This window comes from Haliaeetus albicilla, chromosome 31 (assembly GCF_947461875.1).
Source record: "Haliaeetus albicilla chromosome 31, bHalAlb1.1, whole genome shotgun sequence".
Lineage (NCBI taxonomy): Eukaryota > Metazoa > Chordata > Aves > Accipitriformes > Accipitridae > Haliaeetus > Haliaeetus albicilla.
Window position 1 is genome coordinate 2,296,110 of NC_091513.1, and position 13,750 is coordinate 2,309,859.

Genomic DNA, 13,750 nt, shown 5'->3' on the forward strand with positions numbered 1-13,750 from the left:
CCTTGTCCCACACGGAAGGTGGCAGCCCGGAAAGCTGTTGCTGGTCTTCACCTTCCCCGTGCAGCCTATTCACAGGCACAACCACACTGGGAATCTCTGCTTTCCCAAAGACGCAATCTCTCACGGTGCGCATCCTCGGCAGAGCCTGTTCCCGAAAAGGCAAACGTCCGGCTCCTGGTCCCACACGGAAGGGGGCAGCCCTGAAAGCTGTTGCTGGTCTCCACCTTCCCCCTGCAGCCTATTCACAGGCACAACAGGTATTGGGATCTGTGCTTGCCCAGAGAAGGAACATCTCACGGTGCGCATCCTCGGCAGAGCCTGTTCCCGAAAAGGCAAACGTCCGGCTCCTTGTCCCACACGGAAGGTGGCAGCCCTGAAAGCTGTTGCTGGTCTTCACCTTCCCCCTGCAGCCTATTCACAGGCACAACAGGTTTTGGGATCTGTGCTTGCCCAGAGAAGGAACATCTCACGGTGCGCATCCTCGGCAGAGCCTGTTCCCGATAAGGCAAACGTCCGGCTCCTTGTCCCACACGGAAGGTGGCAGACCTGAAAGCTGTTGCTGGTCTCCACCTTCCCCGTGCAGCCTATTCACAGGCACAACAGGTTTGGGGATCTGTGCTTGCCCAGAGAAGGAACATCTCACGGTGCGCATCCTCGGCAGAGCCTGTTCCCGAAAAGGCAAACGTCCGGCTCCTTGTCCCACACGGAAGGGGGCAGCCCGGAAAGCTCTTGCTGGTCTTCACCTTCCCCGTGCAGCCTATTCTCAGGCACAAAGCTTTTGGGATCTGTGCTTGCCCAGAGAAGGAACATCTCACGGTGCGCATCCTCGGCAGAGCCTGTTCCCGAAAAGGCAAACGTCCGGCTCCTTGTCCCACACGGAAGGTGGCAGCCCGGAAAGATCTTGCTGGTCTTCACCTTCCCCCTGCAGCCTATTCACAGGCACAACAGTTTTTGGGATCTGTGCTTGCCCAGAGAAGGAACATCTCACGGTGCACATCCTCGGCAGAGCCTGTTCCCGAAAAGGCAAATGTCCTGCTCCTTGTTCCACACGGAAGGTGGCAGCCCGGAAAGCTCTTGCTGGTCTCCACCTTCCCCCTGCAGCCTATTCACAGGCACAACAGGTTTTGGGATCTGTGCTTGCCCAGAGAAGGAACATCTCACGGTGCGCATCCTCGGCAGAGCCTGTTCCCGAAAAGGCAAACGTCCGGCTCCTTGTCCCACACAGAAGGGGGCAGCCCTGAAAGCTGTTGCTGGTCTTCACCTTCCCCCTGCAGCCTATTCACAGGCACAACCGCACGGGGAATCTCTGCTTTCCCAAAGACGCAATCTCTCACGGTGCGCATCCTCGGCAGAGCCTGTTCCCGAAAAGGCAAACGTCCGGCTCCTTGTCCCACACGGAAGGTGGCAGACCTGAAAGCTGTTGCTGGTCTCCACCTTCCCCGTGCAGCCTATTCACAGGCACAACAGTTTTTGGGATCTGTGCTTGCCCAGAGAAGGAACATCTCACGGTGCGCATCCTCGGCAGAGCCTGTTCCCGAAAAGGCAAACGTCCGGCTCCTTGTCCCACACGGAACGTGGCAGCCCGGAAAGCTCTTGCTGGTCTCCACCTTCCCCCTGCAGCCTATTCACAGGCACAACAGGTTTTGGGATCTGTGCTTGCCCAGAGAAGGAACATCTCACGGTGCGCATCCTCGGCAGAGCCTGTTCCCGAAAAGGCAAACGTCCGGCTCCTTGTCCCACACGGAAGGGGGCAGCCCGGAAAGCTCTTGCTGGTCTTCACCTTCCCCGTGCAGCCTATTCTCAGGCACAAAGCTTTTGGGATCTGTGCTTGCCCAGAGAAGGAACATCTCACGGTGCGCATCCTCGGCAGAGCCTGTTCCCGAAAAGGCAAATGTCCGGCTCCTTTTCCCACACAGAAGGGGGCAGCCCTGAAAGCTGTTGCTGGTCTCCATCTTCCCCGTGCAGCCTAGTCACAGGCACAACAGGTTTTGGGATCTGTGCTTGCCCAGAGAAGGAACATCTCACGGTGCGCATCCTCGGCAGAGCCTGTTCCCGAAAAGGCAAACGTCCGGCTCCTTGTCCCACACGGAAGGTGGCAGCCCGGAAAGCTCTTGCTGGTCTCCACCTTCCCCCTGCAGCCTATTCACAGGCACAACAGGTTTTGGGATCTGTGCTTGCCCAGAGAAGGAACATCTCACGGTGCGCATCCTCGGCAGAGCCTGTTCCCGAAAAGGCAAATGTCCGGCTCCTTGTCCCACACGGAAGGTGGCAGCCCGGAAAGCTGTTGCTGGTCTTCACCTTCCCCGTGCAGCCTATTCACAGGCACAACCACACTGGGAATCTCTGCTTTCCCAAAGACGCAATCTCTCACGGTGCGCATCCTCGGCAGAGCCTGTTCCCGAAAAGGCAAACGTCCGGCTCCTGGTCCCACACGGAAGGGGGCAGCCCTGAAAGCTGTTGCTGGTCTCCACCTTCCCCCTGCAGCCTATTCACAGGCACAACAGGTATTGGGATCTGTGCTTGCCCAGAGAAGGAACATCTCACGGTGCGCATCCTCGGCAGAGCCTGTTCCCGAAAAGGCAAACGTCCGGCTCCTTGTCCCACACGGAAGGTGGCAGCCCTGAAAGCTGTTGCTGGTCTTCACCTTCCCCCTGCAGCCTATTCACAGGCACAACAGGTTTTGGGATCTGTGCTTGCCCAGAGAAGGAACATCTCACGGTGCGCATCCTCGGCAGAGCCTGTTCCCGATAAGGCAAACGTCCGGCTCCTTGTCCCACACGGAAGGTGGCAGACCTGAAAGCTGTTGCTGGTCTCCACCTTCCCCGTGCAGCCTATTCACAGGCACAACAGGTTTGGGGATCTGTGCTTGCCCAGAGAAGGAACATCTCACGGTGCGCATCCTCGGCAGAGCCTGTTCCCGAAAAGGCAAACGTCCGGCTCCTTGTCCCACACGGAAGGGGGCAGCCCTGAAAGCTCTTGCTGGTCTTCACCTTCCCCGTGCAGCCTATTCTCAGGCACAAAGCTTTTGGGATCTGTGCTTGCCCAGAGAAGGAACATCTCACGGTGCGCATCCTCGGCAGAGCCTGTTCCCGAAAAGGCAAACGTCCGGCTCCTTGTCCCACACGGAAGGTGGCAGCCCGGAAAGATCTTGCTGGTCTTCACCTTCCCCCTGCAGCCTATTCACAGGCACAACAGTTTTTGGGATCTGTGCTTGCCCAGAGAAGGAACATCTCACGGTGCACATCCTCGGCAGAGCCTGTTCCCGAAAAGGCAAATGTCCTGCTCCTTGTTCCACACGGAAGGTGGCAGCCCGGAAAGCTCTTGCTGGTCTCCACCTTCCCCCTGCAGCCTATTCACAGGCACAACAGGTTTTGGGATCTGTGCTTGCCCAGAGAAGGAACATCTCACGGTGCGCATCCTCGGCAGAGCCTGTTCCCGAAAAGGCAAATGTCCGGCTCCTTGTCCCACACGGAAGGTGGCAGCCCGGAAAGCTGTTGCTGGTCTTCACCTTCCCCGTGCAGCCTATTCACAGGCACAACCGCACTGGGAATCTCTGCTTTCCCAAAGACGCAATCTCTCACGGTGCGCATCCTCGGCAGAGCCTGTTCCCGAAAAGGCAAACGTCCGGCTCCTTGTCCCACACGGAAGGGGGCAGCCCTGAAAGCTGTTGCTGGTCTTCACCTTCCCCCTGCAGCCTAGTCACAGGCACAACAGCTTTTGGGATCTGTGCTTGCCCAGAGAAGGAACATCTCACGGTGCGCATCCTCGGCAGAGCCTGTTCCAGATAAGGCAAACGTCCGGCTCCTTGTCCCACACGGAAGGTGGCAGACCTGAAAGCTGTTGCTGGTCTCCACCTTCCCCGTGCAGCCTATTCACAGGCACAACAGGTTTTGGGATCTGTGCTTGCCCAGAGAAGGAACATCTCACGGTGCGCATCTTCGGCAGAGCCTGTTCCCGAAAAGGCAAACGTCCGGCTCATTGTCCCACACGGAAGGGGGCAGCCCGGAAAGCTCTTGCTGGTCTTCACCTTCCCCGTGCAGCCTATTCTCAGGCACAAAGCTTTTGGGATCTGTGCTTGCCCAGAGAAGGAACATCTCACGGTGCGCATCCTCGGCAGAGCCTGTTCCCGAAAAGGCAAACGTCCGGCTCCTTGTCCCACACAGAAGGGGGCAGCCCTGAAAGCTGTTGCTGGTCTTCACCTTCCCCCTGCAGCCTATTCACAGGCACAACCGCACGGGGAATCTCTGCTTTCCCAAAGACGCAATCTCTCACGGTGCGCATCCTCGGCAGAGCCTGTTCCCGAAAAGGCAAACGTCCGGCTCCTTGTCCCACACGGAAGGTGGCAGACCTGAAAGCTGTTGCTGGTCTCCACCTTCCCCGTGCAGCCTATTCACAGGCACAACAGTTTTTGGGATCTGTGCTTGCCCAGAGAAGGAACATCTCACGGTGCGCATCCTCGGCAGAGCCTGTTCCCGAAAAGGCAAACGTCCGGCTCCTTGTCCCACACGGAAGGTGGCAGCCCGGAAAGCTCTTGCTGGTCTCCACCTTCCCCCTGCAGCCTATTCACAGGCACAACAGGTTTTGGGATCTGTGCTTGCCCAGAGAAGGAACATCTCACGGTGCGCATCCTCGGCAGAGCCTGTTCCCGATAAGGCAAACGTCCGGCTCATTGTCCCACACGGAAGGTGGCAGACCTGAAAGCTGTTGCTGGTCTCCACCTTCCCCCTGCAGCCTATTCACAGGCACAACAGGTTTTGGGATCTGTGCTTGCCCAGAGAAGGAACATCTCACGGTGCGCATCCTCGGCAGAGCCTGTTCCCGAAAAGGCAAACGTCCGGCTCCTTGTCCCACACGGAAGGGGGCAGCCCGGAAAGCTCTTGCTGGTCTTCACCTTCCCCGTGCAGCCTATTCTCAGGCACAAAGCTTTTGGGATCTGTGCTTGCCCAGAGAAGGAACATCTCACGGTGCGCATCCTCGGCAGAGCCTGTTCCCGAAAAGGCAAATGTCCGGCTCCTTTTCCCACACAGAAGGGGGCAGCCCTGAAAGCTGTTGCTGGTCTCCATCTTCCCCGTGCAGCCTAGTCACAGGCACAACAGGTTTTGGGATCTGTGCTTGCCCAGAGAAGGAACATCTCACGGTGCGCATCCTCGGCAGAGCCTGTTCCCGAAAAGGCAAACGTCCGGCTCCTTGTCCCACACGGAAGGTGGCAGCCCTGAAAGCTGGTGCTGGTCTTCACCTTCCCCGTGCAGCCTAGTCAGAGGCACAACCGCACTGGGAATCTCTGCTTTCCCAAAGACGCAATCTCTCACGGTGCGCATCCTCGGCAGAGCCTGTTCCCGAAAAGGCAAACGTCCGGCTCCTGGTCCCACACGGAAGGGGCAGCCCTGAAAGCTGTTGCTGGTCTCCACCTTCCCCGTGCAGCCTATTCACAGGCACAACAGGTTTTGGGATCTGTGCTTGCCCAGAGAAGGAACATCTCACGGTGCGCATCCTCGGCAGAGCCTGTTCCCGAAAAGGCAAACGTCCGGCTCCTTGTCCCACACGGAAGGTGGCAGCCCTGAAAGCTCTTGCTGGTCTTCACCTTCCCCCTGCAGCCTATTCACAGGCACAACAGGTTTTAGGATCTGTGCTTGCCCAGAGAAGGAACATCTCACGGTGCGCATCCTCGGCAGAGCCTGTTCCCGAAAAGGCAAACTTCCGGCTCCTTGTCCCACACGGAAGGTGGCAGACCTGAAAGCTGTTGCTGGTCTCCACCTTCCCCGTGCAGCCTATTCACAGGCACAACAGGTTTTGGGATCTGTGCTTGCCCAGAGAAGGAACATCTCACGGTGCGCATCCTCGGCAGAGCCTGTTCCCGAAAAGGCAAACGTCCGGCTCCTTGTCCCACACGGAAGGGGGCAGCCAGGAAAGCTCTTGCTGGTCTTCACCTTCCCCCTGCAGCCTATTCACAGGCACAACAGGTTTTGGGATCTGTGCTTGCCCAGAGAAGGAACATCTCACGGTGCGCATCGTCGGCAGAGCCTGTTCCCGAAAAGGCAAACGTCCGGCTCCTTGTCCCACACGGAAGGTGGCAGCCCTGAAAGCTGTTGCTGGTCTTCACCTTCCCCCTGCAGCCTATTCACAGGCACAACAGCTTTTGGGATCTGTGCTTGCTCAGAGAAGGAACATCTCACGGTGCGCATCCTCGGCAGAGCCTGTTCCCGAAAAGGCAAACGTCCAGCTCCTTGTCCCACACGGAAGGTGGCAGCCCTGAAAGCTGGTGCTGGTCTTCACCTTCCCCCTGCAGCCTAGTCAGAGGCACAACCGCACTGGGAATCTCTGCTTTCCCAAAGACGCAATCTCTCACGGTGCGCATCCTCGGCAGAGCCTGTTCCCGAAAAGGCAAACGTCCGGCTCCTGGTCCCACACGGAAGGGGCAGCCCTGAAAGCTGTTGCTGGTCTTCACCTTCCCCCTGCAGCCTATTCACAGGCACAACAGTTTTTGGGATCTGTGCTTGCCCAGAGAAGGAACATCTCACGGTGCACATCCTCGGCAGAGCCTGTTCCCGAAAAGGCAAATGTCCGGCTCCTTGTCCCACACGGAAGGTGGCAGCCCGGAAAGCTCTTGCTGGTCTCCACCTTCCCCCTGCAGCCTATTCACAGGCACAACAGGTTTTGGGATCTGTGCTTGCCCAGAGAAGGAACATCTCACGGTGCGCATCCTCGGCAGAGCCTGTTCCCGAAAAGGCAAATGTCCGGCTCCTTGTCCCACACGGAAGGTGGCAGCCCGGAAAGCTGTTGCTGGTCTTCACCTTCCCCGTGCAGCCTATTCACAGGCACAACCGCACTGGGAATCTCTGCTTTCCCAAAGACGCAATCTCTCACGGTGCGCATCCTCGGCAGAGCCTGTTCCCGAAAAGGCAAACGTCCGGCTCCTGGTCCCACACGGAAGGGGGCAGCCCTGAAAGCTGTTGCTGGTCTCCACCTTCCCCCTGCAGCCTATTCACAGGCACAACAGGTATTGGGATCTGTGCTTGCCCAGAGAAGGAACATCTCACGGTGCGCATCCTCGGCAGAGCCTGTTCCCGAAAAGGCAAACGTCCGGCTCCTTGTCCCACACGGAAGGTGGCAGCCCTGAAAGCTGTTGCTGGTCTTCACCTTCCCCCTGCAGCCTATTCACAGGCACAACAGGTTTTGGGATCTGTGCTTGCCCAGAGAAGGAACATCTCACGGTGCGCATCCTCGGCAGAGCCTGTTCCCGATAAGGCAAACGTCCGGCTCCTTGTCCCACACGGAAGGTGGCAGACCTGAAAGCTGTTGCTGGTCTCCACCTTCCCCGTGCAGCCTATTCACAGGCACAACAGGTTTGGGGATCTGTGCTTGCCCAGAGAAGGAACATCTCACGGTGCGCATCCTCGGCAGAGCCTGTTCCCGAAAAGGCAAACGTCCGGCTCCTTGTCCCACACGGAAGGGGGCAGCCCGGAAAGCTCTTGCTGGTCTTCACCTTCCCCGTGCAGCCTATTCTCAGGCACAAAGCTTTTGGGATCTGTGCTTGCCCAGAGAAGGAACATCTCACGGTGCGCATCCTCGGCAGAGCCTGTTCCCGAAAAGGCAAACGTCCGGCTCCTTGTCCCACACGGAAGGTGGCAGCCCGGAAAGATCTTGCTGGTCTTCACCTTCCCCCTGCAGCCTATTCACAGGCACAACAGTTTTTGGGATCTGTGCTTGCCCAGAGAAGGAACATCTCACGGTGCACATCCTCGGCAGAGCCTTTTCCCGAAAAGGCAAATGTCCGGCTCCTTGTCCCACACGGAAGGTGGCAGCCCGGAAAGCTCTTGCTGGTCTCCACCTTCCCCCTGCAGCCTATTCACAGGCACAACAGGTTTTGGGATCTGTGCTTGCCCAGAGAAGGAACATCTCACGGTGCGCATCCTCGGCAGAGCCTGTTCCCGAAAAGGCAAATGTCCGGCTCCTTGTCCCACACGGAAGGTGGCAGCCCTGAAAGCTCTTGCTGGTCTTCAACTTCCCCGTGCAGCCTATTCACAGGCACAACCGCACTGGGAATCTCTGCTTTCCCAAAGACGCAATCTCTCACGGTGCGCATCCTCGGCAGAGCCTGTTCCCGAAAAGGCAAACGTCCGGCTCCTGGTCCCACACGGAAGGGGGCAGCCCTGAAAGCTGTTGCTGGTCTCCACCTTCCCCCTGCAGCCTATTCACAGGCACAACAGGTATTGGGATCTGTGCTTGCCCAGAGAAGGAACATCTCACGGTGCGCATCCTCGGCAGAGCCTGTTCCCGAAAAGGCAAACGTCCGGCTCCTTGTCCCACACGGAAGGGGGCAGCCCTGAAAGCTGTTGCTGGTCTTCACCTTCCCCCTGCAGCCTAGTCACAGGCACAACAGCTTTTGGGATCTGTGCTTGCCCAGAGAAGGAACATCTCACGGTGCGCATCCTCGGCAGAGCCTGTTCCAGATAAGGCAAACGTCCGGCTCATTGTCCCACACGGAAGGTGGCAGACCTGAAAGCTGTTGCTGGTCTCCACCTTCCCCCTGCAGCCTATTCACAGGCACAACAGGTTTTGGGATCTGTGCTTGCCCAGAGAAGGAACATCTCACGGTGCGCATCCTCGGCAGAGCCTGTTCCCGAAAAGGCAAACGTCCGGCTCCTTGTCCCACACGGAAGGGGGCAGCCCGGAAAGCTCTTGCTGGTCTTCACCTTCCCCGTGCAGCCTATTCTCAGGCACAAAGCTTTTGGGATCTGTGCTTGCCCAGAGAAGGAACATCTCACGGTGCGCATCCTCGGCAGAGCCTGTTCCCGAAAAGGCAAATGTCCGGCTCCTTTTCCCACACAGAAGGGGGCAGCCCTGAAAGCTGTTGCTGGTCTCCATCTTCCCCGTGCAGCCTAGTCACAGGCACAACAGGTTTTGGGATCTGTGCTTGCCCAGAGAAGGAACATCTCACGGTGCGCATCCTCGGCAGAGCCTGTTCCCGAAAAGGCAAACGTCCGGCTCCTTGTCCCACACGGAAGGTGGCAGCCCTGAAAGCTGGTGCTGGTCTTCACCTTCCCCGTGCAGCCTAGTCAGAGGCACAACCGCACTGGGAATCTCTGCTTTCCCAAAGACGCAATCTCTCACGGTGCGCATCCTCGGCAGAGCCTGTTCCCGAAAAGGCAAACGTCCGGCTCCTGGTCCCACACGGAAGGGGCAGCCCTGAAAGCTGTTGCTGGTCTCCACCTTCCCCGTGCAGCCTATTCACAGGCACAACAGGTTTTGGGATCTGTGCTTGCCCAGAGAAGGAACATCTCACGGTGCGCATCCTCGGCAGAGCCTGTTCCCGAAAAGGCAAACGTCCGGCTCCTTGTCCCACACGGAAGGTGGCAGCCCTGAAAGCTCTTGCTGGTCTTCACCTTCCCCCTGCAGCCTATTCACAGGCACAACAGGTTTTAGGATCTGTGCTTGCCCAGAGAAGGAACATCTCACGGTGCGCATCCTCGGCAGAGCCTGTTCCCGAAAAGGCAAACTTCCGGCTCCTTGTCCCACACGGAAGGTGGCAGACCTGAAAGCTGTTGCTGGTCTCCACCTTCCCCGTGCAGCCTATTCACAGGCACAACAGGTTTTGGGATCTGTGCTTGCCCAGAGAAGGAACATCTCACGGTGCGCATCCTCGGCAGAGCCTGTTCCCGAAAAGGCAAACGTCCGGCTCCTTGTCCCACACGGAAGGGGGCAGCCAGGAAAGCTCTTGCTGGTCTTCACCTTCCCCCTGCAGCCTATTCACAGGCACAACAGGTTTTGGGATCTGTGCTTGCCCAGAGAAGGAACATCTCACGGTGCGCATCGTCGGCAGAGCCTGTTCCCGAAAAGGCAAACGTCCGGCTCCTTGTCCCACACGGAAGGTGGCAGCCCTGAAAGCTGTTGCTGGTCTTCACCTTCCCCCTGCAGCCTATTCACAGGCACAACAGCTTTTGGGATCTGTGCTTGCTCAGAGAAGGAACATCTCACGGTGCGCATCCTCGGCAGAGCCTGTTCCCGAAAAGGCAAACGTCCAGCTCCTTGTCCCACACGGAAGGTGGCAGCCCTGAAAGCTGGTGCTGGTCTTCACCTTCCCCCTGCAGCCTAGTCAGAGGCACAACCGCACTGGGAATCTCTGCTTTCCCAAAGACGCAATCTCTCACGGTGCGCATCCTCGGCAGAGCCTGTTCCCGAAAAGGCAAACGTCCGGCTCCTGGTCCCACACGGAAGGGGCAGCCCTGAAAGCTGTTGCTGGTCTTCACCTTCCCCCTGCAGCCTATTCACAGGCACAACAGTTTTTGGGATCTGTGCTTGCCCAGAGAAGGAACATCTCACGGTGCACATCCTCGGCAGAGCCTGTTCCCGAAAAGGCAAATGTCCGGCTCCTTGTCCCACACGGAAGGTGGCAGCCCGGAAAGCTCTTGCTGGTCTCCACCTTCCCCCTGCAGCCTATTCACAGGCACAACAGGTTTTGGGATCTGTGCTTGCCCAGAGAAGGAACATCTCACGGTGCGCATCCTCGGCAGAGCCTGTTCCCGAAAAGGCAAATGTCCGGCTCCTTGTCCCACACGGAAGGTGGCAGCCCGGAAAGCTGTTGCTGGTCTTCACCTTCCCCGTGCAGCCTATTCACAGGCACAACCGCACTGGGAATCTCTGCTTTCCCAAAGACGCAATCTCTCACGGTGCGCATCCTCGGCAGAGCCTGTTCCCGAAAAGGCAAACGTCCGGCTCCTGGTCCCACACGGAAGGGGGCAGCCCTGAAAGCTGTTGCTGGTCTCCACCTTCCCCCTGCAGCCTATTCACAGGCACAACAGGTATTGGGATCTGTGCTTGCCCAGAGAAGGAACATCTCACGGTGCGCATCCTCGGCAGAGCCTGTTCCCGAAAAGGCAAACGTCCGGCTCCTTGTCCCACACGGAAGGTGGCAGCCCTGAAAGCTGTTGCTGGTCTTCACCTTCCCCCTGCAGCCTATTCACAGGCACAACAGGTTTTGGGATCTGTGCTTGCCCAGAGAAGGAACATCTCACGGTGCGCATCCTCGGCAGAGCCTGTTCCCGATAAGGCAAACGTCCGGCTCCTTGTCCCACACGGAAGGTGGCAGACCTGAAAGCTGTTGCTGGTCTCCACCTTCCCCGTGCAGCCTATTCACAGGCACAACAGGTTTGGGGATCTGTGCTTGCCCAGAGAAGGAACATCTCACGGTGCGCATCCTCGGCAGAGCCTGTTCCCGAAAAGGCAAACGTCCGGCTCCTTGTCCCACACGGAAGGGGGCAGCCCGGAAAGCTCTTGCTGGTCTTCACCTTCCCCGTGCAGCCTATTCTCAGGCACAAAGCTTTTGGGATCTGTGCTTGCCCAGAGAAGGAACATCTCACGGTGCGCATCCTCGGCAGAGCCTGTTCCCGAAAAGGCAAACGTCCGGCTCCTGGTCCCACACGGAAGGGGCAGCCCTGAAAGCTGTTGCTGGTCTTCACCTTCCCCCTGCAGCCTATTCACAGGCACAACAGTTTTTGGGATCTGTGCTTGCCCAGAGAAGGAACATCTCACGGTGCACATCCTCGGCAGAGCCTGTTCCCGAAAAGGCAAATGTCCGGCTCCTTGTCCCACACGGAAGGTGGCAGCCCGGAAAGCTCTTGCTGGTCTCCACCTTCCCCCTGCAGCCTATTCACAGGCACAACAGGTTTTGGGATCTGTGCTTGCCCAGAGAAGGAACATCTCACGGTGCGCATCCTCGGCAGAGCCTGTTCCCGAAAAGGCAAATGTCCGGCTCCTTGTCCCACACGGAAGGTGGCAGCCCGGAAAGCTGTTGCTGGTCTTCACCTTCCCCGTGCAGCCTATTCACAGGCACAACCGCACTGGGAATCTCTGCTTTCCCAAAGACGCAATCTCTCACGGTGCGCATCCTCGGCAGAGCCTGTTCCCGAAAAGGCAAACGTCCGGCTCCTGGTCCCACACGGAAGGGGGCAGCCCTGAAAGCTGTTGCTGGTCTCCACCTTCCCCCTGCAGCCTATTCACAGGCACAACAGGTATTGGGATCTGTGCTTGCCCAGAGAAGGAACATCTCACGGTGCGCATCCTCGGCAGAGCCTGTTCCCGAAAAGGCAAACGTCCGGCTCCTTGTCCCACACGGAAGGGGGCAGCCCTGAAAGCTGTTGCTGGTCTTCACCTTCCCCCTGCAGCCTAGTCACAGGCACAACAGCTTTTGGGATCTGTGCTTGCCCAGAGAAGGAACATCTCACGGTGCGCATCCTCGGCAGAGCCTGTTCCAGATAAGGCAAACGTCCGGCTCATTGTCCCACACGGAAGGTGGCAGACCTGAAAGCTGTTGCTGGTCTCCACCTTCCCCCTGCAGCCTATTCACAGGCACAACAGGTTTTGGGATCTGTGCTTGCCCAGAGAAGGAACATCTCACGGTGCGCATCTTCGGCAGAGCCTGTTCCCGAAAAGGCAAACGTCCGGCTCCTTGTCCCACACGGAAGGGGGCAGCCCGGAAAGCTCTTGCTGGTCTTCACCTTCCCCGTGCAGCCTATTCTCAGGCACAAAGCTTTTGGGATCTGTGCTTGCCCAGAGAAGGAACATCTCACGGTGCGCATCCTCGGCAGAGCCTGTTCCCGAAAAGGCAAACGTCCGGCTCCTTGTCCCACACAGAAGGGGGCAGCCCTGAAAGCTGTTGCTGGTCTTCACCTTCCCCCTGCAGCCTATTCACAGGCACAACCGCACGGGGAATCTCTGCTTTCCCAAAGACGCAATCTCTCACGGTGCGCATCCTCGGCAGAGCCTGTTCCCGAAAAGGCAAACGTCCGGCTCCTTGTCCCACACGGAAGGTGGCAGACCTGAAAGCTGTTGCTGGTCTCCACCTTCCCCGTGCAGCCTATTCACAGGCACAACAGTTTTTGGGATCTGTGCTTGCCCAGAGAAGGAACATCTCACGGTGCGCATCCTCGGCAGAGCCTGTTCCCGAAAAGGCAAACGTCCGGCTCCTTGTCCCACACGGAAGGTGGCAGCCCGGAAAGCTCTTGCTGGTCTCCACCTTCCCCCTGCAGCCTATTCACAGGCACAACAGGTTTTGGGATCTGTGCTTGCCCAGAGAAGGAACATCTCACGGTGCGCATCCTCGGCAGAGCCTGTTCCCGAAAAGGCAAACGTCCGGCTCATTGTCCCACACGGAAGGTGGCAGACCTGAAAGCTGTTGCTGGTCTCCGCCTTCCCCGTGCAGCCTATTCACAGGCACAACAGGTTTTGGGATCTGTGCTTGCCCAGAGAAGGAACATCTCACGGTGCGCATCCTCGGCAGAGCCTGTTCCCGAAAAGGCAAACGTCCGGCTCCTTGTCCCACACGGAAGGGGGCAGCCCTGAAAGCTCTTGCTGGTCTTCACCTTCCCCGTGCAGCCTATTCTCAGGCACAAAGCTTTTGGGATCTGTGCTTGCCCAGAGAAGGAACATCTCACGGTGCGCATCCTCGGCAGAGCCTGTTCCCGAAAAGGCAAATGTCCGGCTCCTTTTCCCACACAGAAGGGGGCAGCCCTGAAAGCTGTTGCTGGTCTCCATCTTCCCCGTGCAGCCTATTCACAGGCACAACAGGTTTTGGGATCTGTGCTTGCCCAGAGAAGGAACATCTCACGGTGCGCATCCTCGGCAGAGCCTGTTCCCGAAAAGGCAAACGTCCGGCTCCTTGTCCCACACGGAAGGTGGCAGCCCTGAAAGCTCTTGCTGGTCTTCACCTTCCCCGTGCAGCCTAGTCAGAGGCACAACCGCACTGGGAATCTCT